Here is a 27,982-nt window from a genome sequence, read left to right as displayed (position 1 = left end):
AAGTTGAGGAACTTGTCCAAGATCTCTCAGTAATTTACAACAGAATTCAGGTCTGAAGCAACATAATCTGACTGCAAAGTTCTTTGCATTTGACCCTGGTGTTTACAGAAATTTGTAAAGTAAGAAATTTGTCTTATTTATAAGAACGATTTTTAATGAGGTCTTAAAGGATAAAATTCTATAGTGTTCTATTTAAATTTCATTTTAGGCATACATCATTCAATAACATTTATTGAATATGTTCAAAATGCAGAGCCCTGAATAAGGAGCTGTGGTAAAGATATATAAATCGTGGACCTTGTCTTCAAGGTACTTTTATAAAGTTTTTTAAAAATTATTTATTTATTTGTTTATTTTTGGCTGTGTTGGATCTTCGTTTCGGTGCGAGGGCTTTCTCTAGTTGCGGCAAGTGGGGGCCACTCTTCATCGCGGTGCGCGGGCCTCTCACTATCGCGGCCTCTCTTGTTGCGGAGCACAGGCTCCAGGCGCGCAGGCTCAGTAGTTGTGGCTCACGGGCCCAGTTGCTCCGCGGCATGTGGGATCTTCCCAGACCAGGGCTCGAACCCGCGTCCCCTGCATTGGCAGGCAGATTCTCAACCACTGCGCCACCAGGGAAGGAAGCCCCAGAGTACTTTTATAGTTAGTATGAGAGGAAATGTGTGACTAGCCAAGTATCATAATATATAGAGGGGCTCCAGGGGATGTTTCTAAAGGATTTTGGTATTAGAGAAGGGATTCGATTAGCAGTTAATGAATGGCTTGACAGACATGGTGACTTTTTACCTACATCCTGAAATACAGGTTATATGTCAGTGGACAGATATGAAAATACTAGGGATCAGTGTAAGCAAAGGTTTTGTGGCAGCAGAGATTACACTTTTGCAAATATAAGGAATAGCCCAATTGGTCTGTAAATAGGATTTGTAGAGGAATAAAGGAAGGTAAAGGTGTAAAGATACCTGAGGGCTAATATGTGCCTGCTGATGTGTTGTTTTCTCCCTGTTGTAACTACGAATTCATGCCCTAATCACACACACACATACACACACATACACACACACACACACAACAAAACAGAACAAAGCAATAACAACAACAAACATGAAGTTTCCAGAAGGGCCAAAATATCTCAAATAATTCAGCAGGGTCAGTTTTTAACATGATTCACCACTAATGCCTCATAGCAGAATTATGACAAAGACATCAAAGACAAGAGCCATAAAAAATCTCCTTTCCTTGCTTCATTTATGAATATAAATCATAGGAGATGGAGCTATTTCAGAATGAGACCATTGAAGGAAAGATATATTTTAGCAAAAGGGAAGGAGATTATAAATGGCATGAGTGTGAGCTGAGAATTCCTGGACCACTACTGAGACTGAATTATAATTCTCGCACCACTACAAAAGGGACACAAGCTCAGCGCAATCTATTGCGAGCACAGCACTGCTGTTAGGTGGCCATAGTAACTTCAAAACTTCTTATCAGTAAGTGTTAACATCTCAGATAAAGTGTTCATGCCTAATGATTACTACTAAGTAGACAGAGGTAGTTCTTTTCCTTTTTCTTATGTTTAAAAAATTATTATTTTTAAAATATAAAGGCAATTTCAAGTCTGATGTGTAGCTATTATGACCCAATAAACAATACTTAACAGAAATAAGCCAAGACTGTGAGACAAGGTTCTCTTTCATTTTGGCTCATAAATCTCCTTGCTAACTCATCTCTTAAAGTAAGCATGTTTTATGTGTACGGAGTGTTCAGCACAATGCATGGCAGAGAAAATGGCTCTGTGCATTTGGCTATGATAAGAATGTTACTTGTTATTATTTCTATCAGCAGCAGCAGCAGACCTCCTTCCAGGCTGCATTGGAAAACCCATACTCTAAATTTATCTTGGTCATTAACCTCTCCCAAGATGGTTCTGGATTCATGAAGTCTGACAAGGCAGCATTTAGACAATACCCTGTGGAAGGCCATTGAATTTCAGCACCGATCACTGTGAATCTATTGATTTGCTGCCAAAGCCTTTAATTTGCTGTGTTAAATCACAACTGTAAAAATTGTCAACCCAAATTTTCCCTGTCAAATATAAAGCATTACAACACAAATTACATTTTTAAAACACACATTTCTTATTCTTTCTTATTTCTTTTCTTACTTTGTTATTTTCCCTGGGGGGGGTGGGGTGGGAAAAGTGGTTCAAGAGGGACCTGTCTTTAAAGTTATTTTAATCCTTATTCTATCTAAACCTGTCCTGGACTCATTTAATCTGCTTGATTTTTAAGTCATGATTATATCCTCCAGATACCAATTCATGACATCCTTCCAAAGAATTGTTCATTAGTATCTAATTTTTACCTTCTAATGCTGGCTTTTTAACTAATGAAATCTGCAGTAATTATAAATATCCATCTTGTAAAACCTCAGAATTATTTGCATTTATATATAAAATCAAGCAATGAGAGAATGATATTAACATTGAAGTTAGCTCTTTCCTTTTCATTTCAATGAAGTGAAGTTAGTACATATATAGTTATACATATTTAAATAAAAGAATCTCGTTTACCTCCTTTCAATATTTTTACGCTGTCATTAGACTCTTTTGAATGGCACCCAGGGGAGACCACATCTAATTTAAACTTCATGGCAGGAAAGATATCAGGAAACTTCAGATTCAATATTTAGCTTGATGATCTGAAAAGACTGGGGAAAGTTTCTGTGATATTGGGCTCTGATCTACCCAGGGTGCCCTGGAGTGATAGCTTTCCCTCATTTTTTATGAATTATCAGATGAAATTTTATCAAAAAGACAAGTCTTTTTGAAAAGTTGGAACACTTCCCTAGCTCCTGAGTTTAAGCTTTGCATAAGCAGAATAAGCTCTAAATTCCCTTGGCACTAACCATGTAAGAACAACAGTATGCATCCTGATGTGACAGCAGGAAATCTGCAGAGAGCTCAATGCCGATCTGTGTCCATGCTGTACAGTTCAAAGTAAAGATCAGGTGATAGATGTGGAAGGTCCACAAAATATGAATTCCATTGCAGCTGACTGTCTTTTGGAGAGGAAAATGGATATATTAGGGTGTAGTGGAAAGAGGACAGAGTTTGCCCAAGGGTACAGGGTTAGAAAGTGGTAAAGCCATGATTCAAATCCAGATTTGTTGGATGCCAAATTTATATAATGTATCTGAGACTCCATTTCATTACCTGCAAAATGAGAATAATAAAGTCTACTTCAATAGTACTGACCCAAAGGTTAGATAAACGTTATCCCCCATTTATTGAATGCTTTCGAAATACCAGTTTACTGTTTTCATTTAATACCAATTGTGCCCTGGGGACTAGAATGGAGAATTAGCTACTGTTCTTCAATGATTGAATAGAGTCCATTGCCCCCTAGAACAAAGCATGAAATGAAGCCCATTGCTCACAAGCAGATAGGCTTGTTTCTTTCCCTTAGGCTGGTGCTTCAGACTAATGCAAATATATACTTCATATATATTCCTTGGAGATAATTGAATGGGAAATAAAAACTTCTGGGCTCTGCACTGAACTTCTGCTTTGGGAGAGCAATTGAACTGACATCAACATCAAAGGATACTTTTGATAAAAATACTTTTTATTCTTCTAGCATAAAATGAGAGAAGACTTATCTAGATTACTTCCTCATTTCCACACCAGACTTAATTTCAAATACCTTGGCTAAATCTGATAGTTTTCTATCCAATATTTCATGAGGGGTTATACTGACTAACCTCCTTGACTCTCACCTCAAGAAGTCCTTAGCCTTTGCAGGTTGAGCAAATCCTTCATATTGTTTTGCTTATTTATTCCTGTATTAGCTTTAATGGAAAAAAATGAATTATTTTCTTAGGGCTTTCTATACAAGTTGTCATAGTAATAGTAAGTCAAAATCTATTGTTTTAGGGCCACCAACTCATATGATTTTTGAGGTTCGGTGTTACCTATTCATCATTTCTTTATGCAGAGTTCACAGCAAACTATCTGTGTATATATATATATATATACATATATACACACAAAAGTATGCATGTATTGTATATATATAGTCATTAACTTAACATATATTTAGTATTAATCCGTGTACATTCAGAAATCTGCAGAGCAAAAATAATAAAGAAATAATTTGTTCTTTTTCTTGTTCTCCAGTCTCTTAGAGATGATTCAGGAAGACATGATAAGCAAGAAAAACTAAGTTACTAGAGGCTAAAAAAAATTACAGATGTAAAAAGTACAATGTAGTATTAAAAACAATAGTTTTTGCTTAATAAATGATTACTATGTGCCACGCACTGTGCGTTTATTACCACATAGAAAAATCACATATGATTTTCACCAAATTCAACAAGATAGATATAATGAGTCTCTTTCTAAAGGGAAGAAATAGAGATTATGAATGATCACATGGCTTGTTAAGGCCACTTGCAAAGTTTATGGTAGAGGTAAGGCTGGAACCAAATGAAGCCCCAGGTCTATCCACAGTTCTAGATCATCTTCTACACACAGAGAAAATCAAATCAAAAGCCAAGGGGAAATCAGTATGGAATGAGATTAGAAAGAAGAAATGTGTATTCTCTCCTTATAGCAATCTATGAACCTGTTCTAGGGTGCAAGCTCCTATAATGCTATATCTCTTTGAAAAACAAGTTTTTAATGACTTTTTATACTTATAGTAAAATTATGCATTTTTCATAAATATTAAGGTCCTTGGAGATCTACGGATTAGGAATATGAATTCATTTACTGGGTAAAGTGAGAATACATGTGCAGTTAGGGGACACATAAAGCTGAGAGGCCATTGAACTCATAAGATTTAACCAGTTGTTTTACAATCAACTGAAATTCAGCACTGTGTTCAGTTCTGTGGACATGTTTTAAGAAGGAAGTTGAAAAATTAGAATGTATTTAAAGAAACAAACACATGATGCTTAACATTCTGGAGAAATATTATAGTGTTTCTATTTAGTTTATTCTATTCATTCCCCCATTTCTTCCACACACGTTTATTCTATGACTCTGTGTTAGAGGTATGTGGATATATTGCAAAACAAAACAGCAGGGAGCTTACTGTCTGCTCAGTACTAAAAAAGCCCTAAGCGTTGAGTCAAAAGACTTGGGTTCTCTGCATTGTTAATTATTTGTTTACTTGTTGATCTTTCCATTAGAATATAATAATTTTAGAAGTTGGACCTTCATTTTACTAATATTTGCATCCCTGGCAGCTGGTAACTTTGTATCTCAGCCCAGAGTAAGTTATCAGTGAATGAACGAGAAATCAATGAGAGATCAATAGTTTGAAAAGACTTCACAGAGGACCTGAGTCTAAGTATTGAAGGCTGAATGGTGTTTGGAAAGACAGAAGGGAGCAAAGAGTATCTGTAGCATGGAGAACTGGATGACGTAAATCACAGAGATAGGAATGATTGTTGAATGGTTATGGAACAGTAAGGCATGAGCACCAAAGCAAGGAAAGGATAAAGTCATGGGAAAGAGAATGATGGGCAATGAGGCTCATAGGCCACAGATCATGGGAATCCTTGAAAGTCAGGATAAGAATTTGAAATTCACAGGTATTGCAGTAGGGAATGAAGAGCTTTGGGCAGCGGAGAGAGATGGTGGAGACAACGACCAATCATGAGAGTTGGACAGAGAGTCACAGAATGGACAGGAAAACCGACTGGAGAGATCCCATGAGACTGGTGTCAGCAACAGAGCAGTGACACAGTGACTTCCAGTAATCTGATTCCACTATCCACGGTCCATCCTACAAAGACTAGTGAGTGTGATGAAAGTAGATATTTGCAACTCTGTTGCATTCTCAAAATTGGAGGATCCATTCATTCATTTACTCAATTTCTTGAATAAATGTGAAATTTATGAAATTGAATAAATTTATTCAAGAAATTGAAATTTCACATTTCTTGAACCTCTGTCATGTGTCAGAGGATATGCAATTTGTGGGGATTCAAAAGTTCAGAAACTGACTAGGGATATGGAGCTGAAGCACTCTGCCTCAAAAGGTTCAACTCAAATCTCTAATTAATTTTATCTATGAAACATTTGAATGAAGGACACTTCCTTTTATAATGTCTTATAATTGATTATGCCTTTTAACCATGGCACCAAACTCAGTTGTGTTATACTGTCATGGCACAATTTTGGGGGTTTTGTCTGATGGCATTGTAGACATGAATGTTTACTAAAGCCATAAAAAATGGAGCCAGGGCTTCCCTGGTGGCGCAGTGGTTGAGAATCTGCCTGCCAATGCAGGGGACACGGGTTCGAGCCCTGGTCTGGGAGGATCCCACATGCCGCGGAGCAACTAGGCCCGTGAGCCACAATTGCTGAGCCTGCGCGTCTGGAGCCTTGCTCCGCAACAAGAGAGGCCACGGTAGTGAGAGGCCCGCGCACCGCGATGAAGAGTGGCCCCCGCTTGCCGCAATTAGAGAAAGCCCTAGCACAGCAACGAAGACCCAACACAGCCATAAATAAATAAATAAATAAATAATTTAAAAAAAAAAAATGGAGCCAGTATCATCCTAGACATTCAATTTTCTGAGAAAAATGACAAAACTTCTGTTGTAATTGCATATTAAAAACTGCAGAAATAGGGCTGAGCAGAGAAGCTTCAAATATGCATCATTTTGCTACTGCTGTTGGTTTTACTCTGCTAATGACATGAAATTATATCCCAAAGGTCAGTATTAATCACTTGGTTGATTTCTTTTGGAGGAGGCAGACTGCTATAGTATACATTAAAGAAATTCAAGGAAAAAGAAAGTAAGCCTAGAGTCATGAGCACACAAGCAAGAGAAGAACAAATAACATCTGAGGTATTTTGTTGGCCTTTTGACTCCGTGCTTCTAGGGATGCCTTTGCCTAGGTTTGCAAATGTAAACATAACAGGAAAAGCTGACTATTTAAGGAATAAATCATAAGATGTAGGGTATCTATAGCATGCTGATGTGGACATATAAAATTAACAAGACTATCCCAGTTAGGAGTAAACAAGGGATGACCATAACTGTGATAGAATTTTGCAGTGGTTATTGTTGTTTGTTGTGTTCACCTACAACAACTCCACTTTCCGCTAATTCTTCCTGATTTTGATGAGGTCACAAGTAAATTATATTTGCCTTAATTTGTGCCTTTTCTATTTTTTTCCGATACAGTTTATATATTACTTATAAAATCAGGAAAAATGTTATAAAAATGTCATTCAATTCAAATAGTTGTCAAAGTCTCAGGGGGCATCCTACATGCTCCTGAATTCATGCATATGTTTTTGTTTGTTTGCTCTGTTTTTGTTTCTACTCTGTTTCAGCTGGGGCCACCAAACACTTGTTGATATGCTATGTCCTCTCCTTTTTTTGGTCCATGTTTTTGCTCACACTAATTTCCATAGTCCACATTCTCCAATACATAAGACCAAGAGAGATGATATTTTACCTCACTACTTGTGGTTTATTCTGTTACCCAGGTTACAAGGTAGAACTACCTTATTTCCTCAATGCTTTCACAAAGTTCAGTAACACAGTTCTTTTATTTTTTTACTGATTTTAAGAATTCTAACCAATCTACTCAGCTGTCAGATATAAATTCATGAAGACTGGACTATAAACTGTAAGTGATCAATATTTTTCTCTACTCAAGATCTCTCTTCCTCTTTAGTATTATTCTATTTTTCTTGGACCAACCTAGTTCTCCTCAACTCTCTTTTCTCTTGAGATAAGTTATTTCTCAAAAGGCTTCTGGAGGACCTGCCTCACCCATCTTCAGACATGATCAGATAAGTCTGAAACCTTGAAAAAATGTAATTTAGCTTCCAACTTGGAAGCACGCACAGTTAGAGGTGCACTATTATTAGTTCATGTATTTTACATTCAAAATGTTTTTTCACTGTGTACAAGTATCTGCATATAGAAAAAATTTCAATTGCAATATTGTCACAGAGGCCCTGAACAATATTTTTTTTTATATATTATGCATTTAATGAGTAATTTGAAACAGAATGAAGATCAAATTTGGATCAGTGTTATTTTCTATTTTAATATTTTAATAATTTAAATATTTAATGATGAGTGTTTTTATGACTTGAGTCTAGTTATCTTGGTATATACCTCCATTGAGGAAACTAGAGTAATATCTTATTACCTAAACAGGGAATAGAGAGAACACAGAGTGATATAACCAGAGACCTTTCATTGCTGAAAGACTTGAGTCTGGACTGTGAGAGAAATTTGTATCTATAATATCCTAATACAGTGTTGAATCTCAAAATAGGTGTATCAGCCATTCCATAGTAGGTCAAACCCCAAACTCTCTAAATGATAGAATTATTTGCTTTGGCATCACATAGCTGCAATGTTCATATTAAAATAGTCCACGTATTCTTGAATATTTGCAACTTCAAAATTGTGAAACTTTGTATCCCTTTAAAATTATTTTAATCTGAAAATTGAGAGTGAGGTTAAAGGCACAACTTGTTAGAAGCCATAGCTAGCACTCAATGACCCACAGCATAGGCCTGATTTATTATGCAAATACAGAGCCAGAATAATATATTCTGTTTAATCATGCAAGATTTTTCTTTTTGTTTGATGGAGTGTCCAGGCACATAAATGAATATTCTATGAATCCAAAATCTACTTCAAAAAGGGAGGTATTTATATGGGGTTGTAAGAATAAGATGCCAGAACTGTGATTTACAGAATATGCTTGGCCGATGGTAGAAAACAGTTTGTCTTTAAACAACTGAATTTTATAATGAGAAAATTACCAGTAGCTTTTAGCTACTCAGGTTATTTAAGTGAAAGATGAATTCATCCGTTATGAGCTATATAAAACCCATTGATTACTTGACTTGATTACTTAAACCCCATGGCCTGAGAATCTTGTCTGACTGATATATATCCTCCCTTCACCCAGAATTTGTTATTGAAGAATGATTTTATGATACTGCAGCATTTCAGGTAAGCACTGTTCTCTCAACATGACATGAGGAGATAATTCACGCAGGCAAATGATAGTATATTTAGAGGCCAGCAGCGTTTCTTGACAGCTACTAACTATTCCCACGCCAGTGCCAAAACTCACATCTCAAGTCTAAAACCTGAACTCAGTGGGAGAACCATGACAAATTTTGCTTCTAGCATTTTTCTCGGGGTCCAAATACCTTTCAGCAAAACTATTTTTTTAACATAAGGACTAATACACATATCAGAGAAGAGCAATTGGAAAAATGATGAATATGTGAATCATTGCTAGGATTTTGTTGATGTGGGTTGCTTGCAGAGATGAAAACAAATATTGTAAAATTAATTTATTCCTTTCTGTTAACCTTTAAGGTAAGTAGTATCATCTGTATTTTATAGATGAGAAATCTTCCGAGATGTTAAGTAACTTTTCCAGTGACATTCAACTGAGAAATAGCAAGGTTAGGATTTCACCTGGATTCTTTCTACTTTTACCTGCTCTTAGAGAAGGAGCATCAGTGATTTCAGACTTGATTTTTAAAAACTATAGGAAACTCTTTGACATAAATCACAGCGAGATCCTTTTTGACCCACCTCCTAGAGAAATGGAAATAAAAACAAAAATAAACAAATGGGACCTAATGAAACCTAAAAGCTTTTGCACAGCAAAGAAACCATAAGCAAGACAAAAAGACAACCCTCAGAATGGGAGAAAATATTTGCAAACAAAGCAGCTGACAAATGATTAATCTCCAAAATATACAAGCAGCTCATACAGCTCAATATCAGAAAAACAAACAACCCAATCCAAAAATGGGCAGAAGACCTAAATAGACATTTCTCCAAAGAAGATATACAGATTGCCAACAAACATATGAAAGGATGCTCAACATCACTTATCATTAGAGAAATGCAAATCGAAACTACAATGAGGTATCACCTCACACCGGTCAGAATGGCCATCATCAAAAAATCTACAAACAGTAAATGCTGGAGAGGGTGTGGAGAAAAGGGAAACCTCTTGCCCTGTTGGTGGGAATGTAAATTGATACAGCCACTATGGAGAACAGTATGGAGGTTCCTTAAAAAACTAAAACTAGAACTACCATATGACCCAGCAATCCCACTACTGGGCATATACCCTGAGAAAACCATAATTCAAAAAGAATCATGTACCACAATGTTCATTGCAGCACTATTTACAATAGCCAGGACATGGAAGCAACCTAAGTGTCCATCGACAGATGAATGGATAAAGAAGATGTGGCACATATATACAATGGAATATTACTCAGCCATAAAAAGAAATGAAGCTGCGTTATTTGTAGTGAGGTGGATGGACCTAGAGTCTGTCATAAAGAGTGAAGTAAGTCAGAAAGAGAAAAACAAATACTGTATGCTAACACATATATATGGAATCTTAAAAAAAAAAACAAAACGGTTCTGATGAACCTAAGGGCAGGACAGGAATAAAGACACAGACGTAGAGAATGGACTTGAGGACATGGGAAAGGGGAAAGGTAAACTGGGATGAAGTGAGAGAGTAGCATTGACATGTATACACTACCAAATGTAAAATAGCTAGTGGGAAGCAGCTGCACAGCACAGGGAGATCAGCTTGGTGCTTTGTGACCACCTAGAGGGGGGGGATAGGGAGGGAGGGAGGGAGACATAAGAGGGAGGGGATATGGGGATATAAGTATACGCATAGCTGATTCACTTTGTTATACAGGAGAAACTTACACAACATTGTAAAGCAATTATACTCCAATAAAAATGTTAAAAAAAAAACTATAGGAAGAGTATCATAATAAAAGTTATAGACAGGAAAAAAACACACAGAATATAAAAATTGTAGTAACATATTGTTAAAATGCCAACAAAATGTAAACCTATATAGCATGATGGTTGTCTTCCAGTTTATTTCAAAAATCAGATCAGTGATTATGACTAAGTTAGTAAAGATTGCAATATTCATTGCAATTATCTAAAATACAAACTGAGCAGACTTCTAGATTCCCTGCTATCTCTCCAAACCATAAGAGATTGATGAATCCTTTTAAGAAGAAAATTGGGGGGCTTTTTTTTTTTATTGAAAAAAGATCATAAATGTATACAATTTGCACTCAAACTGGCAGGTTTTTTAAAAAAATTAATTTATTTAATTTACTTATTTTTGGCTGCGTTGGGTCTTCGTTGCTGAAGGCTTTCTCTAGTTGCGGCGAGCGGGGGCTACTCCTCACTGCAGTGTGCGGGCCTCTCACTGCAGTGGCTTCTCCTGTTGCGGAGCACGGGCTCTAGGCACGTGGGCTTCAGTAGCTGTGGTTCACGTGGGCTCTAGAGCGCAGGCTTCGTAGTAGTGGTGCACGGGCTTAGTTGCTCTGCGGCATGTGGGATCTTCCTGGACCAGGGCTCGAACCTGTGTCCCCTGAGTTGGCAGGCGGATTCTCAACCACTGCACCACCAGGGAAGCCCAAACTGGCAGGTTTTAAAGTTGTGTGATTTGTAACTTCTGAAGGAAGCCAAGGCCAAGATTAGCTCCTGATGTTCTTAAAATTATGATGACCATCTGCCTTCCAGTATGTTAATATAGAACCAATCTCTGAGAAGCGCTTCTCATTACTGAAATAATAATAATGCAGAATGTTGTGCAGTGTGTTTATATGATTGCTGCATTTTAAAGAGACTTTGATCCTTCAGGCCCATCCTTAAAAAAGAATATTCAATAGTATTTTGAACCAATTCTGGCTATTTACTGCATCCATTCTTGTCATATCCTTTATTCTTTATTTTTTGTAATTTTTCCATAAGACAGTTAAATGCAGACACAAGTTTTGCTTTTAAAAGTTTATTTCTACTCTCTATTCCTACTTGAAGTTATATATGTTTCTGTTTTTATCATTAGTTGCCATGAAGACAAATGAGCTACTTTGTTCTATAGGATGGGTAGTTTTCTGGTTCTGTGGTTTGGGAAAGAAGAGGATCAGATTTCACAAAATCCTCTTCATCTTCTTGTTTAAAACAAGGCCAAGAAGAATAGGAATGAGAAATAGATCCTCTGGTGATCATTGCCCACATGGCTTTTGCTCTTGCATTTCTTTTCTGTAGCTGTACTGTTACGAGTATGTCCTTCTTCCCATGGTACCCCATGTGCCATTCTGGGGCAGCACCAGATATTGGGAGAAAAAAGCACACAAATGGGGCTTGTACAGGATCCAGTGGTTGGTCAAGCTAATGTACCACTGAACTTTAGCCATTAGACTGTGATGTCTCTGCAAATAGAGACCATTGATGTTTTGCTTTTGTATCTCTAGTGCCTAGCACATGGTAGGATGTACAACAAAATGCATTTGTGTTGGAATGAGACTGGCAGTACCACCTCTTCCACTCGCTACATCTAGGTGTGCTCATACGACCAGTGTGTGCCTCCTCATGCTTTGTTAAGGGACTGGAAACTTCTTAGGAGTGATAACCATACTGCTTGGTGGAGCTTTTTGGAGACAGAACAGCAAAGTTTGGGGTAGTTCTGTGTATTGTCAAAGAGACACATTTGGTGGAGGTATGGTGGAAGGATGGACAGCGTAAGAAATAAATTGCAGTAGATTCTTTAACAGACTTATGAGCACAATAGGAAGGCATAGCCAGAAACTTTCAAAACAGGTTTGAAATAAATACTTATTTCAGTGACTTCACAGGGTTATTATGAAGGGCCCATGCTGAGAATCATATAAAGAATAGTAATTAAGACAAAAACAGTATTGTTGGGGGTTTGAAGCTGCTAGTTAATCCCATTCATTTCCCCTCCAAATTCCAAATCAATGGAGCCAGCTTCACTTCTGCCTGTTTTGATTAAAGAACATAGCAGGCATGTAACTTAGACTAGGTTTCCTAACACATGCAAGGCCTACATTCCAAGATTCAACTGGTACATTCAACCTTTAACATATCAGTTTTGCCTACAAGAGAAATAAGGACCCATGGCTGTAGAACTTGAGTGGTTTGGCCAATTAAATAAATTTTCCCCCCAGTGGGGAGCAGCAACTAAGAGAAGAAAGAAGTGGTAGATTCTTTCTCCCCATCACCTCTGAGCAACAAAATTTCCTCATATACAGGTTGGCAGGAATTGGGGGAAGGACATGATTTCTTTAACATGACTTTCTCCGTTGTCTTTGTGGTCTCCCCGCTCTTTTCAATGACACAGGATTCAACTCTCTGTTAGCTTTTAGCATGTTTTCTCTCTGGCTACCATAACCCATTCTAATGACACCGGGCAATAAACACTAGACCTTGGTTGTTCCATACTCTGGACGTTCCTTCTAGTAGTCTGTCTCCTTAGGAACTCCCCAAACCCTGTAGGAAGGGCTGGGTGAAAGTAAGTTTGATGAGCTGGGTGAGTATGAAAACTCTAGAGGAGTCCTCTTCACAGATCAATCTCTCTTTGGATCTCTTTTCATAATTCACATATACCATCACATTGCTACACAATTAGAAGAATACAAGCTACAGAATTTAATTTTAGTAGTGTTTAGGTAGTCTCTCTCTCTCTCTTTTTTATACACACACAGCCAAATGATTGTGAGTGCACAATCCATAACTGTGGACTAGACGTTGCGTGTGCGTGGAAGGGGGCTATTCAAGAATCATTCTTTACTATGAGATACGTGTGACAACAGCAGCTACAATTATAAGCCTATTAGGTAGATAATTGACAACACAAGTGCACTAAAGTTGTGTTCCATTTGCTTCAATTGTGTTTAATGGAAGTGGCATTCTGTATTTCTCACAAAGTGAGGCTTCTAATCAAGGCACAAATGATCTTCTAATTAACCATCTTTTTCTGATCCTCTGGAATAAAATGTAGTTTTGTTTAGGGAAATCAAGTAAGCGTTAGAATCGTCCTAGCCTTTACCATGAAGCTTCTCTCTCCTCTTTCCCATGGCTTTGTCATCAGAGCCAGAAAATTAGCGCTTATACACTGTGAGCTTCATGCAGTCACTGAGTAAATCATGCCAGTATCTTTACCAGCCAGGCATATTATAAAATTCTGAATTGTGACTTGGTCATATTTTCTAATTTTGTATCCAGTGGCTTTGACGGTCATCACAATCAGTTTGTAAAATCATCCCCTAGCCAGTGATCCTTAAGCCTGACTGCATATTAGAATCACCTGAGAGGCTTTTAAAACCCACAAAAGCCCAAGTTTCTATTCCAGAACAACATGATAAGAATCTCTAGATGAAGGACCCCGTGGTAGGTGATTCTAATATGCACCAGAGTTGGGAATCACTGACAGAGACCGAAGGTCAGCAATATTTTTCTGTAGAGGGCCAGGTGGGAAATGTCATAGACTGTGTCACAACTGCTAGACTCTGTTAGAAGTATGCAACTCTGCCATGAAAGCAGCCATAGACAATATGTAAACAAATAGGTAGTGCTCTATCCCAGTAAAATTCTATTTATAACTATGACATTGTGATTTGTAATAAGAAATATATATTTGGTCTTGGTTTTGTTTCTGACTGAGAGCTCCTAAAACCCTTGGAATTGCCTAAGTGTAGAGAGTGCAAAGGTGTCTTTTGTTATGTTAATGAAATTGGATCACATCCAGGGATCAGGCTGGTTTCCAGGAGAACCAACCAAGGGATTAGAGGGTAGGAACTTTCAGTCCCACCCTCCTGATTGCCGCGGAGGGGAGAAGGGCTGGAGGTTGAATCAATCACCCTCCTGATTTCCGGGGAGGGGAGAAGGGCTGGAGGTTGAATCAATCTCCAATGGCCGATGATTTAATCAATCATGCCTAAGTAATGAACCCTCCATAAAAACCACAAGGACGGGCCTGGGAGAGTTTCTGGGTTGGTGAAAACATGGAGATTTGGGGAAAGTGCTACACTTAGAGAGTGTGTGGGAGTTCTGTCCCCTTTTCCCACACCTCACCCTATGCACCTCTTTCAATCTGGCTGTTCCTGAGTCATATCCTTTCATAATAAACTGGTAATCTAGTAAATAAAATGTTTCTCTGAGTTCTGTGAACTGCTGTAGCAAAATAATCGAATCCAGGGAGGATATCCTTGGAACCTCCAATCTGTAGCCAGTTGGTCAGAAGCACAGGTAACAACCTGGGATTTTGACTTCTGTCTTGTGGCGAGGGTGGGGGGACAGTCTTCTGGGACTGAGCCCTTAACCTGTAGAAACTGATGCTACCTCCAGGTAGATAGTGTCAGAATTAAGTTGTAGGACCCCCAGTGGGTGTTGCTGAAAATTGCTTGGATCAGGTACCGCCCCTCAACATACATGCACATTATAATTGGGTCCCAGAACCCTTACAGTAACCAAAAGCAGCAAGCCAAATTTGGCCTGACCTTAAAGATATGGATTAGCAAACTATTAATCCTGATTTTAGCCTCAGAATCCAGTAATTAATTTTATAAATGACCACCCAGAACTGTGTGTTGACTGACAGTGAAATAAAGTGAGCATTAGCTTTAGAGTAAAAAAATCTGGGTTCCCAACCTTGCTTGCACCACCACTACTTGCTATATAAAAATATGGGAATGTCATTTAGCCTATTGAGCTGCAGCTTCTTCACTTAGAAAATAGGAATAACAATACTTAACTCAAGGCACCATGGCGCTGCTGGATTTCTCATGAAAATTCAATAGTTTTCCTAATAATACCTCACATTTATTGAGTATTTACCATATAGCAGGCACTGTTCTAATCATGTTATATTCATCAACTTATTCCCCTCTGAAAAAGAAAGATGAAAATGGGACAGACGTGTCTTCAGTGAATTTTCACAATGAAGAAAAAATATATTCATAAATTGCTACATTTCAAGAGGGAATGTTGTAAAGTGGTACATGTTAAAAGATTTGCACAGCAGTATGTTAGGTATTGAGGATGGAGAGATCACATATAGCTGGGTTAATTAAACTCTTCAGAAAAACAACTGGTAACAAATCCTGGTGGCTGAAGGCTGGTTGTAATTTCATTTTGCAGATCTGGGAGAAGCAGAAGGAAGAATGTGGGCAGAAAAAAAAAAGGTGTGGAAGTGGGAAAGCATGGGATGTGTTTAGGGATGGAGGCCTATGGCTGGAATTGTACTAATGGAGTAGAAGGTTCTAAGGTAAGAAAGTTAGATTAGATTCAGAACATGCAGGGCTATCATTTCCAGGTTAGGTAGTGGAACTTAATATAAATCAATAGAGAGATATTTAAGGTTTTCAGAGGTGAGAGCTATACTTTGGGCTTTGATTTAGAGAGATTAATCTCACAATGGAGGGAGGGAACTGTGTTATTGTTCCTTTATTACACTCATTACATAGAGCTGTAATGATTAAATGAGTTAATATAAGTAAAGCTCTTGGAGCGTTATCTGGCAAAGAGTAAGTACTGTAATTGGTAGGAATTATTATTGTCCCATAAATAATATGGAACGATTATCCAGCCTTTCTCTTATTTATTTATTTGTTTATTTTCGATGTGTCTAGTTTAACATAGCTCTAGAAGGGAATTATAGATGTACATGCATCTTAAACATTCTTTACTGATTTTAAGAAAACGATGTCACAACTTGGACAGAAGGCAAAGAAGGTGGTGAGAAGGCTGTCGATGTCATACTGGTGCACTAACCAGCCTTTCCCCAGATTATTTATTTTAGACCTAATATCTTTGCAAATGGAGCCACAGGAGGCTTTGAGCAAGGGCAGTACACATGTGCCCAGAAGTGCAGCAGTGGAACGTTCAATGGATTGGAAAAAGAGAGAGGAAATCAGAGCTCACTTAAGCTTTCTAGCTATGAAATTCTGAGAATCTTAATTATCCTGGTGGGAGCAGAAGTGTAAAGGAGAACACAGATTCAGCAGTTTTGGTGAGTCTAATTCACTGTTAAGAAGCAGAGGCTGATTGAATGGGAAGGAATAAAGGAGAAGTCTAGATTAATGTTTTCTAAATGGGGGGGGGCGGTCATGAAGAACACTAGGGAGGTCTCAGGGAGGAGGTGATTTGTGGTGAAGTTGTGCTTGACCCGTGGTGGATTCAATCTGACCATGCTCTGTTGGAGGTATTCAGAGCAGAGCTGTCTTGCAGGCAGTTGGAAATGTGGGAATTAATCAAAACCAAATAGGAACTCTGTAATTCCATAAATAGGACAACTCTGACAATGACGGGCAGAGAATACCTACTACCTCTCCCTTTACTGTTGGCTCAAGATTTGGTCAGGAAAAGGCAGATGATAACGGATACACTTGATTGTGCATGAGGCCTAATTCATTCCAGCAAAGCACAGGCTTCGCTCCCTTCTCAAAATATCTGTAAGGGTCAACCCTCTGCATTTTCCTTTCCTGTTTCATTGAAAAATGTGTTTTTGTTGTCGTTGTTTGGAAAGCTGCATTTTTTTGGTTAAGCTTTGTCGTACAGCCACAAGTAGCCTAGCGATTGTAATGGTTATTGACAAGAGATTATGGTTATATTAATTGTAAAATGGTGCTCCTTATCATGACCTTTATTTTTAGGGTGACTAAATTCTCCATTGTCTGTGGCTGCAATGCCACAACGCTTCCCTTCCAAAAAAGAGACCTATGCCAAAACAAAGCAAACACACACACAAAAAGCAGTTGAACTCATGAATTCCTATGCAAACAGTTTTACACAACTAGTTAGTAATCAGTTGGAATAAATCCAATTGGTATTGTTACTTAACGTTTTTGACCTCTAATTTATTTTGTAGCCCTGTTTACAGTGAGCACATTCCTGAATTATGATAATGAAGCTGGTGCTGGTATAATCATTTTTTTATACAGTTATACTCAATTGGGCTTCATTCTCTAGCCCTTTTGAAAAATCATCCTTCAAGTGAATAATGTCAGAATCTTTGTCCCCACAACCTACTACAACCAGTTTATACCAGTGTGGCTTTAATAGCGGCTGTTGATCTAGTTACTCTTAAAATAACCAATTGTTTAATTGAACTAACCAGGTGGTGTTGGTAGCTTAAGGCACTTTTATGCTTCCCAAGCAGGATTTATTATCAGGTTAAAAAACCTTTCTATTTGATAGTAACAAATACCTTCTATTATCTTCACTCATTTTTTTTTTTTTAACCAGTATTATTAGTATTTGGTAGGTTTCTGGTTCAGTAACAATTTTCAGTTCTTCCATCACTTAAGACATGCAGATCCTTTCTTAGTTATATATTTATCCTGTCCCCTTAAAAAAAAAAAAGTAGCTTCCACCTTCTATGATGAAACTAATAGCCTCCTGAAGAGGGAGATTAAGTAAAACCCATCTCTATTTTGTTGCAACTAGCAATTCCATGACCAGGCACCTTCTCACCAGTAATTATTATGTGGCAGCTTTCATTTCAGAAGGTACCAATAAATGGTATCACACCAATCCATCTCTAACACCGCTGGCGTGTCAATGAAAATAAGGAAAATTACAGGCGCAAAAAGAAATCCTGTGCCTGAAACAAAACAAATGAAGCACACAGGGTCCCTAAGAGTGTTTTTATCAGCATAAACAATATCAGCTTAGCGATGGTGACTCACAGAATTAGAAATAAAAAGGGTCTTGTTCTTTGTAGGTGTGCTATAAAAGCAGAATATACTGCCACGTGCCAGGTATTGCTGATGACAGTCTGTTAAAAATATAGGTTCTCTCTTAGAAAATGTCTTTCTTTGTTCACTTGAAGCTAATGTTATCTCATCGAGAATAACACAAACATCAATTCCTTATAACAAAGCATTTCCTACTACTAATTGACTGCAACCCAACTCAAAGGGGCTTAAGCAAAAGGGAATTTCTTGCACACCTTCCCTTCTCAAAATCATGTCACTGAAAAGCCCAGTATTGGGGTTTTCTTTACTCATAGCTACATTCAAGACCTCAAGGAATCATTGAGGTTAGTCTATTTCTCTCCACATATCAGTTCTGTCCTCCTCTTATCCTGTTTTCTTGGGCAGGCTCCCACTCTGCCACGGTACATGCAGCCAGCTCCAGGATTTTATCTTATCAGCTGAGCATTGCCAGTAATTCCCACACCTGCATTTCATTGACAGATGTCAGGCCCATAACTGAATCAGTTACTCCAACTGAATGACATGGACTGTGTCTAATTGACCAGACACAGGTCATTGTCAAAACTTGGGATGAAGGTACAAGAAGGATGGTTTTCTATTAGAAAATCAGGGTGCAGTTATTGGTCTGTGGATGAATGGATGCCAAACCCACAACAAACAAGTAATGTCAAAAATCTACCAGCTTTTGAAATGTTTTAACCAGTGGCTTTCCTTGACTTCCTTTGTGAAGAAAGCCCCTTTCATTCCTTGGGCAGAGCAAGTCCCTCACCTCCTGGCATTTTCATAGCACTCAAAGGTGTTTTGACCATAGCCTTTCTTACACTGTCACATAATTTATTTATATAAATTTATTTATTTTATTTTCGGCTGTGTTGAGTCTTCATTGCTGCACGCGGGCTTTCTCTAGTTGCGGTGAGTGGGGGCTACTCTTCATTGAGGCATGCGGGCTTCTCACTGTGGTGGCTTCTCTTGTTGCGGAGCACGGGTTCTAGGCGCGCGGGCTTCAGTAGTTGTGGCAGGCAGGCTCGGTAGTTGTGGCTCGTGGGCTCTAGAGCGCAGGCTCAGTAGTTGTGGTGCAAGGGCTTAGTTGCTCCGCGGCATGTGGGATCGTCACGGACTAGGGCTCGAAACCACGTCCCCTGCATTGGCAGGCGGATTCTTAACCACTGCACCACCAGGGAGCCCCATTGTCATAATTATCACTGGCATTACTATTTCCTTAGGCACCTTCCTCTCCCATAGAAACGTAAGATTTTTGAAGGCAGAGAGAAAGTAGCTTTTAGCCACCTTGTATAAACTTCACCAGTGCCTCCACAGTAGAGGCTCAAAAAACATTCACAAATGCTTTCATAGTTGGTTCTTATGTACTCAAACCATTGCCCTTTCTTATTTTTCAGCAAGTCCAAGTTTTCTTTCTCTGAGAAGACTGTTCCAGTGGTTTTTAATTTTACTCTTTATTTTCTAAAGGTATTTTCTAAAAGTTTATTAATTCAGTCAATAAGGGAAACAATTTCATCTCCTCCATGAAGTCTTTCTTAAGCACCCTGGTCTTTATAGATGCCTGTCTACTAAATGTGTTAATTAATAACATCCTTTATGCCATTTTAATGCCATTTTATGAGTTTCTATATCATGTCTAGTTGACTGTATTGAAATGCCATGTCTTACCTAATATTCTTCTGTACTCTTCAGAGCCATTATATGAATGCTTGGTTAATATGTGGCACATTGAAAAGTGTGAAACACAAGAAATCAAAGGGAAAAATATATTGTGAAGTTTGAGATGGCTGAAAAGACCTCAACTAAATAGATATGTAGTGATATAAGCTAAAATACCAATAGTCAAATCTGTCTGAAGATGAATATAGGTGAGATTTCTTCATTTCCTATTTTTCTAGCACAGATATGTTTTCTTTATGTGAATAGGAAAAAAGCAGGTTTTAAAAAATTCCAGAGGGGGCACTTGCCCACAGATGGTGATCAGATTCATCAGCAATAAAAATATTTATGGTCTCTATATGATTATTTCTCTTATAACAACAATTGATTTCAGAACTCTGGCAGAAATGGAGGAGATTTTATTTGGTATCCTTAAACTCCACCAATGGAGCTGGTTAAAAGGATCTATCTTATTCTGTAGTCTCACAGAGGCAGAGCCTGAAACAAAGATTAGTGAGCAATTAGTTTAGCAGGTAAATGAGGGAAGTGAGAAGGAAAAGGGAAGGAAGTGAATAAAGGACATGTAATTAATCGTTTCCAAGATTGAGTTTTCTCCTTCTGGGGAACTCTGGAAACAGTGAAGACCATGGCCTCAGAGTTATCCCAACCTAGAGGTAGGGAAATTGGACTACTTATACACCAACTTCCATCAGTCATTATTTGGGAAGTGTTCTTTTCTTTTTAATTGAAATATAGTTGATTTACAATGTTGTGTTAGTTTCAGGTATACAGCAAATATATATATTCTTTATCAGATTCTTTTCCTATATAGGTTATTACAAAATATTGAGTATAATTCCCTGTGCTATACAGTAGGTACTTGTTATTTATATATTTTATATATAGTAGTGTGTATATGTTACTCCCAAATTCCTAATTTATCCCTCCCCGGCAACCTTTCTCCTTTGGTAACCATAAGTTTGTTTTCTACGTCTGTGAGTCTGTTTTACAAATAAGTTCATTTGTATCCTTTTTTTTTTTTTTTTTTAGATTCCACATATAAGTGATATTACATGATATTTGTCTTTCTCTGACTTACTTCACCTAGTATGATAATCTCTAGGTCCATCCATGTTGCTGCAAATGGCACTATTTCATTCTTTTTAGTAGCTGAGTAATATTCCATTTATATATATATGTGTATATATATATATATATATATACCACATCTTCTTTATCCATTCATCTGTCGATGGACATTTATACATGCACCCCAATGTTCATCGCAACCTAAATGGGAGCTGTTCTTGATGGGCATTAATTCCCTGACACTTCAGGCCTGCAGTGAACATGGGCAGAGAGGCTCTGGAGCCACAGAGAGAGAAGCATGGCAAACAGATTCATGTGCTGGCAGTTGAAATTCTAGCTCATGTGCTCTGGAATAGAAAATGGTAAATCGATATGTGTGGGGCCCAACAGTGTCTGCTCTACAGCTGGACATGAAGGCTTTGTAAGGGTAAACTGTATAGTGGATCTTGAACCCCTCAAGGAAAACAGGATCTCAATAGTTCTGATATTGAGATCCCTAGAAAGCTATCTGTTTATGTGACTCATAGATACATTTAACTTGATTATAGTACCAAGTCTCTGTTCAAAAAACCAATATGCAAAATTTGGAGACCTGTGTGAAGTCAAGTTGATATCCCTATGGAGCTCACATTGAATGCTTTACAGGTTATAATATTAGCTACTTTTCCTATACATGTCTGTATTCAAAACTCAGCATTCTATGAGGCAACCTCATGTGTTATCATCTCTACAAGCCATTGTGGTACAGCCAAGATCAGAGAGATTTTGAAGTCAATCATAACTAGATTCAAATTCTAGCTATGCTAATGATTTGCTACTATTTCTGGGCAAGTTATTTAGTGTCGTTGACCTTCAGAGTCCCAACCTATATAATGCAGATAACATTAAACACCCAACAGATCTGACAATTACATGCATATACATATAGTACCAGCAGAGAGCCTGACAGATAGTAGACATTCAGCAAAAGGAGGAAATGGAGTATTATAAAAGTAGACTTTTAAAGATCATATAAGTAGTAAGTGTTGGAGCTAAAATTAAATCCTGATCCCTGACACAAAACACAGATGTAATTCCATATCAGTCACCACTAGAGATCTGTGCCTCTGCTTTTTCTCTCGTAGGTGCCATTCCAATGGTAACTCTAATTATTGTCCCTGACGCATAAAACCAAAACCTCCCATTGAGATCTAGTATCATCCAATTTATGTCTCAGAAGTTTAAATTGCTAATTAAGTGATTTCAACACAAATTTTATATTTGAATCTTAGTTTTATTTGAAGTGCTATTCTGCTATAAGTATTTTGCAATAGAACTGAGATATATTAAACCCCATCAATAACAGTTGCATTTTATTAAAATGATGTAGCCAAGAATTTGGCTCTGAAACTAGACTGATTGGGTTTGAATCCCATTCTACCATTTACTAGCTGCATGTGTGCCTCAATGTCCTCATTTATTATATAAAATATACAGATTCCTTTCACCATAGAGTTCCTATAAAGATCAAATGAGTGAATACATAGAAAGTGCTTAAAATGATGCCCGTTTCCATAGTAAAAGCTCAGTAAATGTTATTATTTGGGAGAAAATCTTCCTAAAAATATTGTGTGATGATACCGTAAAATTAATCCATAAAGAAATGTGGGGTTAGGAACCTTGACTGAGGATTTAGGTCCTTGGAAAAGTAACTGAGAAGAAACAAGAGAATCGGACTAGAAATGAGTCTTTAACAGTCAAGAGAAAACTGTGACAAAGGGCAAAATCAAAACTACAACCAGAAAAATTCAGAACTGTTCCCTCTTGGTGTAAATATTTCTATAAGCCTCAAGTCAAGAACAGGCTGGTTGGCATGATTATTTAGTGGCAAGTAAATTTTTTCAAAAATGGGAACAAAAGCAGATAATTAATTGAATGGGTCCTTAAGAGACAATACTAGATGTGACAAAGAGCAAAAATGGTAACCCGTGGTTACAGATCTGATAATATATTTACTGCCTTCTCCCAAGACGGTATGTGTTATGACTGAAAGATAGTCCTGGGAAGGTATGAGTCACATCACCAAGAAATGTACGTCCAGTGGGCCTCAAATGATTGACATAGAGCCTGGGTCAGGAGATGGTGAGGAATAGTCTCCCACCCTGTTTGGAATCACTATCTCCTTCTGGTCTTCTTATTCAATCTGTTCAGTTCTGCAACAACAGTGATTATGCACCTGGGGATTTCCTTTGTTTCTCTCTTTCAAGCTGAATTCCTTTACTGTATCCAGGCCACCCTAGAACTTAACTCCAGTTTCAGATGAAATTCTTTCCCAAGGGTCTCCACTGACACATGCCAGTCAAAGGCGATAGCTGGGAAACTCTGTCACAGAATGTTCAAAGACAGAACAAGTTGGCAGGCTGCCACACCTATAGGACTCAGAGGACCTCTGAGGGCAGCTGTCTAATTCCAGAAGCCAGCCTAACAGCATCTATCTCAGAACCCATCATAGTGCTATGTGAACTGAATTGATTATAATGTGTATGGGTACGAGGGAAACATAGAGGATGCTTTGAGAGTTCATCAGAGGGAAGATCTGAGTTAGTCTGGGAAGGGACATTTAAACTGACCTGCATGAGTAGGAGTGAAGTAAGAACATTCCAGAGGTGGAACTCTAAAGGAGGAAGGGTTTTTTGGCATTTGAGGAGTGAATAGAACTTTGGTTCAGCTTTACGGGGTTAGTCTGTAGGTAAGTCTAGTCATCAGCCGGCCAGAGATTAGAGGTAAATAGACCTCTAGGTTAGAGGAATATTCTATATTCTGCTGGCCCAGTGGCTTGTCTAAATTTATGCTGCCCCCTAAAGCAGTGCTTCCCAAAACATCTTCTGGGTGAGATGCATCTTGCATACCTCAATAAGCAGGTTAGAGGGCATCAGGGAGGTCATAATAGAAGCAAGAAGATGACGCTAAGACCTCTAAATCCAAGCTTGGTCATCTAGCTCTTTTGGGGGCTGACTTATTTTTTTAATGGTGGTGCATTAGTTTTGATTCTTATGTCAGTTCATGATGAAAATGTACCCTATTGAGTACAACAGTCATTGTTTTATTATTCTCTTGCGCTCTAATATCACTTCCTAAGTAATACCATCTTCTTTTGTCTACTGTTTCATTTCATGCCAGTTTCTAATGGGAATCAGAAGAGTCAGTTATAAAATAACCCAGATGAATTTTATATGTGCTTTCTCTGTGATTGTGGATGAAAATGCAATGAGGTTGAAAAGACTGAATGAGGATGAGAAGAAAGAAGCTACTAATGTCAGGATCTGGCCTCATGGGTGCATCTGTAGTGGAGATGGTAGCTCTGTGGGAGGGACCCACATCCATAACCACCTACAAAAGCATTTGTGTGTAGAACATAACTGTAGTTCTGGAGTTTGGGGCATTTTATATCTTTGTATCTATAGTGTGGTTTAAATGATAGGTATTTGAACCTTGATGAGTCATCAGTTATTATTTAACCACCATCACATGGTAAACTCAAGAACAGCCACACTCCCACAGAGTAATGAACACCATGTGGAAAAGGAAGAACCATGTTTAGAAAGCAAAAACTCTATTCCACTGATTTGCTTCTCTGTAAGGGTAAGGGTAAGGGCTCTGACCGGTCTATGGGGCCATCATATTCATGCACAAACTTTAAGGGCAGAGGATTTAAGCCCTGAACATGCTCTTTTGTGGTTTTAATGAAGTGATCAAGAATAGAAAGTATTTTGGATGAAGTCCAAGCAGATTCAGTAAAATGAAAACAGGGAGGTATTTGTGATACAGTGATACTAACCTGATTACTTCTGAATGGGTATAATCAACAGAAATACAGTCAAAGCTGTGGTAATTAGGGAAAGGAACAAAGTGTATTTTCTCTCTTATGTGTCAATCATTTTCCATCATGTTTGTCCTGGAGCTGAGGCACCAAGGAGGCCAGCACCATTCAGAGTCAGCTATGTTTGGGAAAATCATTCTGTCAGGATCAGTATAGCCAGAAGATGCATAACCGGTGCCTTCGAGTGCAGAAGGATTCAGGACCCAATTTACACACTGTTTTTGTTCCAAAATGTGGTTGTAACTTGGTTATTGCTAATTCTTAATACATTTTCTTCAGAATGATAGTTCGTTCCTCAGGCCAGGACCCAGAACTGATTAAACTTACAATGCAACTGAGTTGATATAATACTGGTTTGGTGGTTGAGTCTTTGAATCAAAGAATCAAGGCAGTGAAAGAAGAGAAAGAGTAAGAGGAGAGGTCAAGGTGAAAGTGAAGAAGAAGGAAGATGCAAAGCAAATAAAGAGAAAGCACCTAAAGGCAGAGAGTACAGTTTCTCCCCACTTCCAGAGCAGATAACCGACTCCAGGCAAACTGAACAAGAAGAGTTGTCCCGGAAGCATCCAGTGTCTCTATAGGTCTCTCACCTTCTACTGTTCTCCCCAGGCTTGATATGTCCCTAAACCTTCCACTGTGACTCCCACCCTTGCCTCCCTTCGATCCCAACATACTTTCTGCTCCAGGAGTTTATACCCCTCCCACATTCTATCTCCTTGGTACTTCTGGTCTAACCTATTTATTAAAGAAAAATAAACTGATGCTAAATTCAGAACTATTGATAAAATGAGAACTCTTCCAAGGCATTTCTGGTTTTTAAAAAATTTTATTGAAGTATAGTTAATTTACAATGCTGTGTTTAATTTCTGCTGTACAGCAAAGTGACTCAGTTATACAAATATATATATTCTTTTCCATTGTGGTTTATCACAGAATATGGACTATAGTTCCCTATACAGTAGGACCTTGCTGTACAGTAGGGCCTTGTTGTTTTTCCAACCTATATATTGATAGCTTGCATCTGCTAATCCCAAACTCCCAATTCTTCCCTCCCCAATCCCTCCCTCCCCCTTGGCAACCACAAGTCTGATCTCTATATTTCTGAGCCTGTTTCTGTTTTGTAGGTAAGTTCATCTGTGACATATTTTAGATTCCACATATAAGTGATATATGGTATTTGTCTTTCTCTTTCTGACTTCATTTAGTATGATAATCTCTAGGTCTATCCATGTTGCTGCAAATGGCATTATTTCATTCTTTTTAATGGCCGAGTAGTATTCCATTGTATATATATGTGCCACATCTTCATTATCCATTCATCTGTTGATGGACATTTAGGTTGTTTCCATGCCGTGGCTATTGTAAATAGTGCTGCTACAAAGGCACTTCTGTTTTTCAAAAACTAATCCAAAGTATATTTAATTAATGGAATTTCAGATGGTTTCAGGATAAGTGAGGAGGGAAGATATTTTAAGACTTGGAGACCTAGAAAATATACAGACAAACATTTCTCAGGAGACCTTGTCCTTGTCTTTCTTTACTTCACCCAAAGAATCTCTAAAAATTTTAAGAATTTTCAAGAGAACCTCTATTTTACTTCTAAAATTTTCTTTATTTTCTCCTACTGGAATGTTACTTCCATTGAAGCTGAGACTTTTAAGTCACCTTTGTGTTCCTTTACCCTTCCCTCCATTTTCTAGTCTCTCCCTGACAATAAGTATTCAACAACCAATAATCTTCAAATGTGTAATGCATTTTCCCTACTTCCCTTCTAAGGGTCAACACATTAAAAAATGTTTTTTCTACTGTCTTTCAAAGAAAAGAAACCACGGCTTTTCTTTTCCTCCTCCTAAAAATAGAAAGTCATGGTTGCATTTATCTATGATACAACATGGAATCCTCCAATGAAAGTATATACAAACATAGGGATCTGCTTTTATACCCTGGGCCATTTTCCCTAGATGTGGAGTTGAGACAACTTGAAATCCATCCCCAAACTGAAACCAAATTTATCTCCTCTTCATAATAATAGGAACTTTATGAACAGGTCTCTTAAATAATGAAAGACATCAAATTTTCAGAGCTCACTGTCATTCTGATGACATTTTATATCAGAGAGGCTGGGATGAGAGGGGAGACCTCCAGTCATAGGAAAGATCTGTGTCCTGAAGTGACATTGGAGGGATTCAGTAAAGAAGAAGATAAAAAGACTCTGACACTGAAACATGGAGGGGTTTTGATTATTTCAGCATGTGGTCCAATAGGCAACAAATTCAGCAAGATGAGGAATAGCATAATGTAATGAGACCAGAATTAAGGAAACAGAAAACTGAAAAGAAAGTAGTGAAAAGATCCTTTACCTAGGCAAGACAGATCAGGGTAGAATGTGAAAGAAAAGAGAGAGAATTCCTGTCAATCAGACATCACATTCTCTTAGAATTGGCCCCCATCCTTATTACAGAATGCCTCTGAGGCAGGAGTTTCATAAGAGCCAAGGTATTTCATAGATTTTTCTGAGTGTCAGGATATTTTTTTTTCTTATATAACTCAAACAACTTAGGAAAAATGTGACTTTTTAAAAAGACAAATTAAATTCCATTTGCAAATGGATCAGTAACAATGCCAAGTTGTCAGAATTTTAAAACCTGTGAGGAAAGATGGAAGACATTTGCTTCACAATTACCGGAATTTGGGTGACATCACTGAGTGCTAATTGCTTCTTCACAGTTGAAGATGGGGCTTGTTAAAATTGATTTAGTTGGATTTAACACATGGTCCAAGAGCAGGTAAATGGAAATGA

Source organism: Eschrichtius robustus, chromosome 7 (assembly GCF_028021215.1).
Source record: "Eschrichtius robustus isolate mEscRob2 chromosome 7, mEscRob2.pri, whole genome shotgun sequence".
Classification (NCBI taxonomy): domain Eukaryota; kingdom Metazoa; phylum Chordata; class Mammalia; order Artiodactyla; family Eschrichtiidae; genus Eschrichtius; species Eschrichtius robustus.
The sequence above is the reverse complement of the archived record's forward strand: the minus strand, read 5'-3'. Positions refer to the sequence as shown.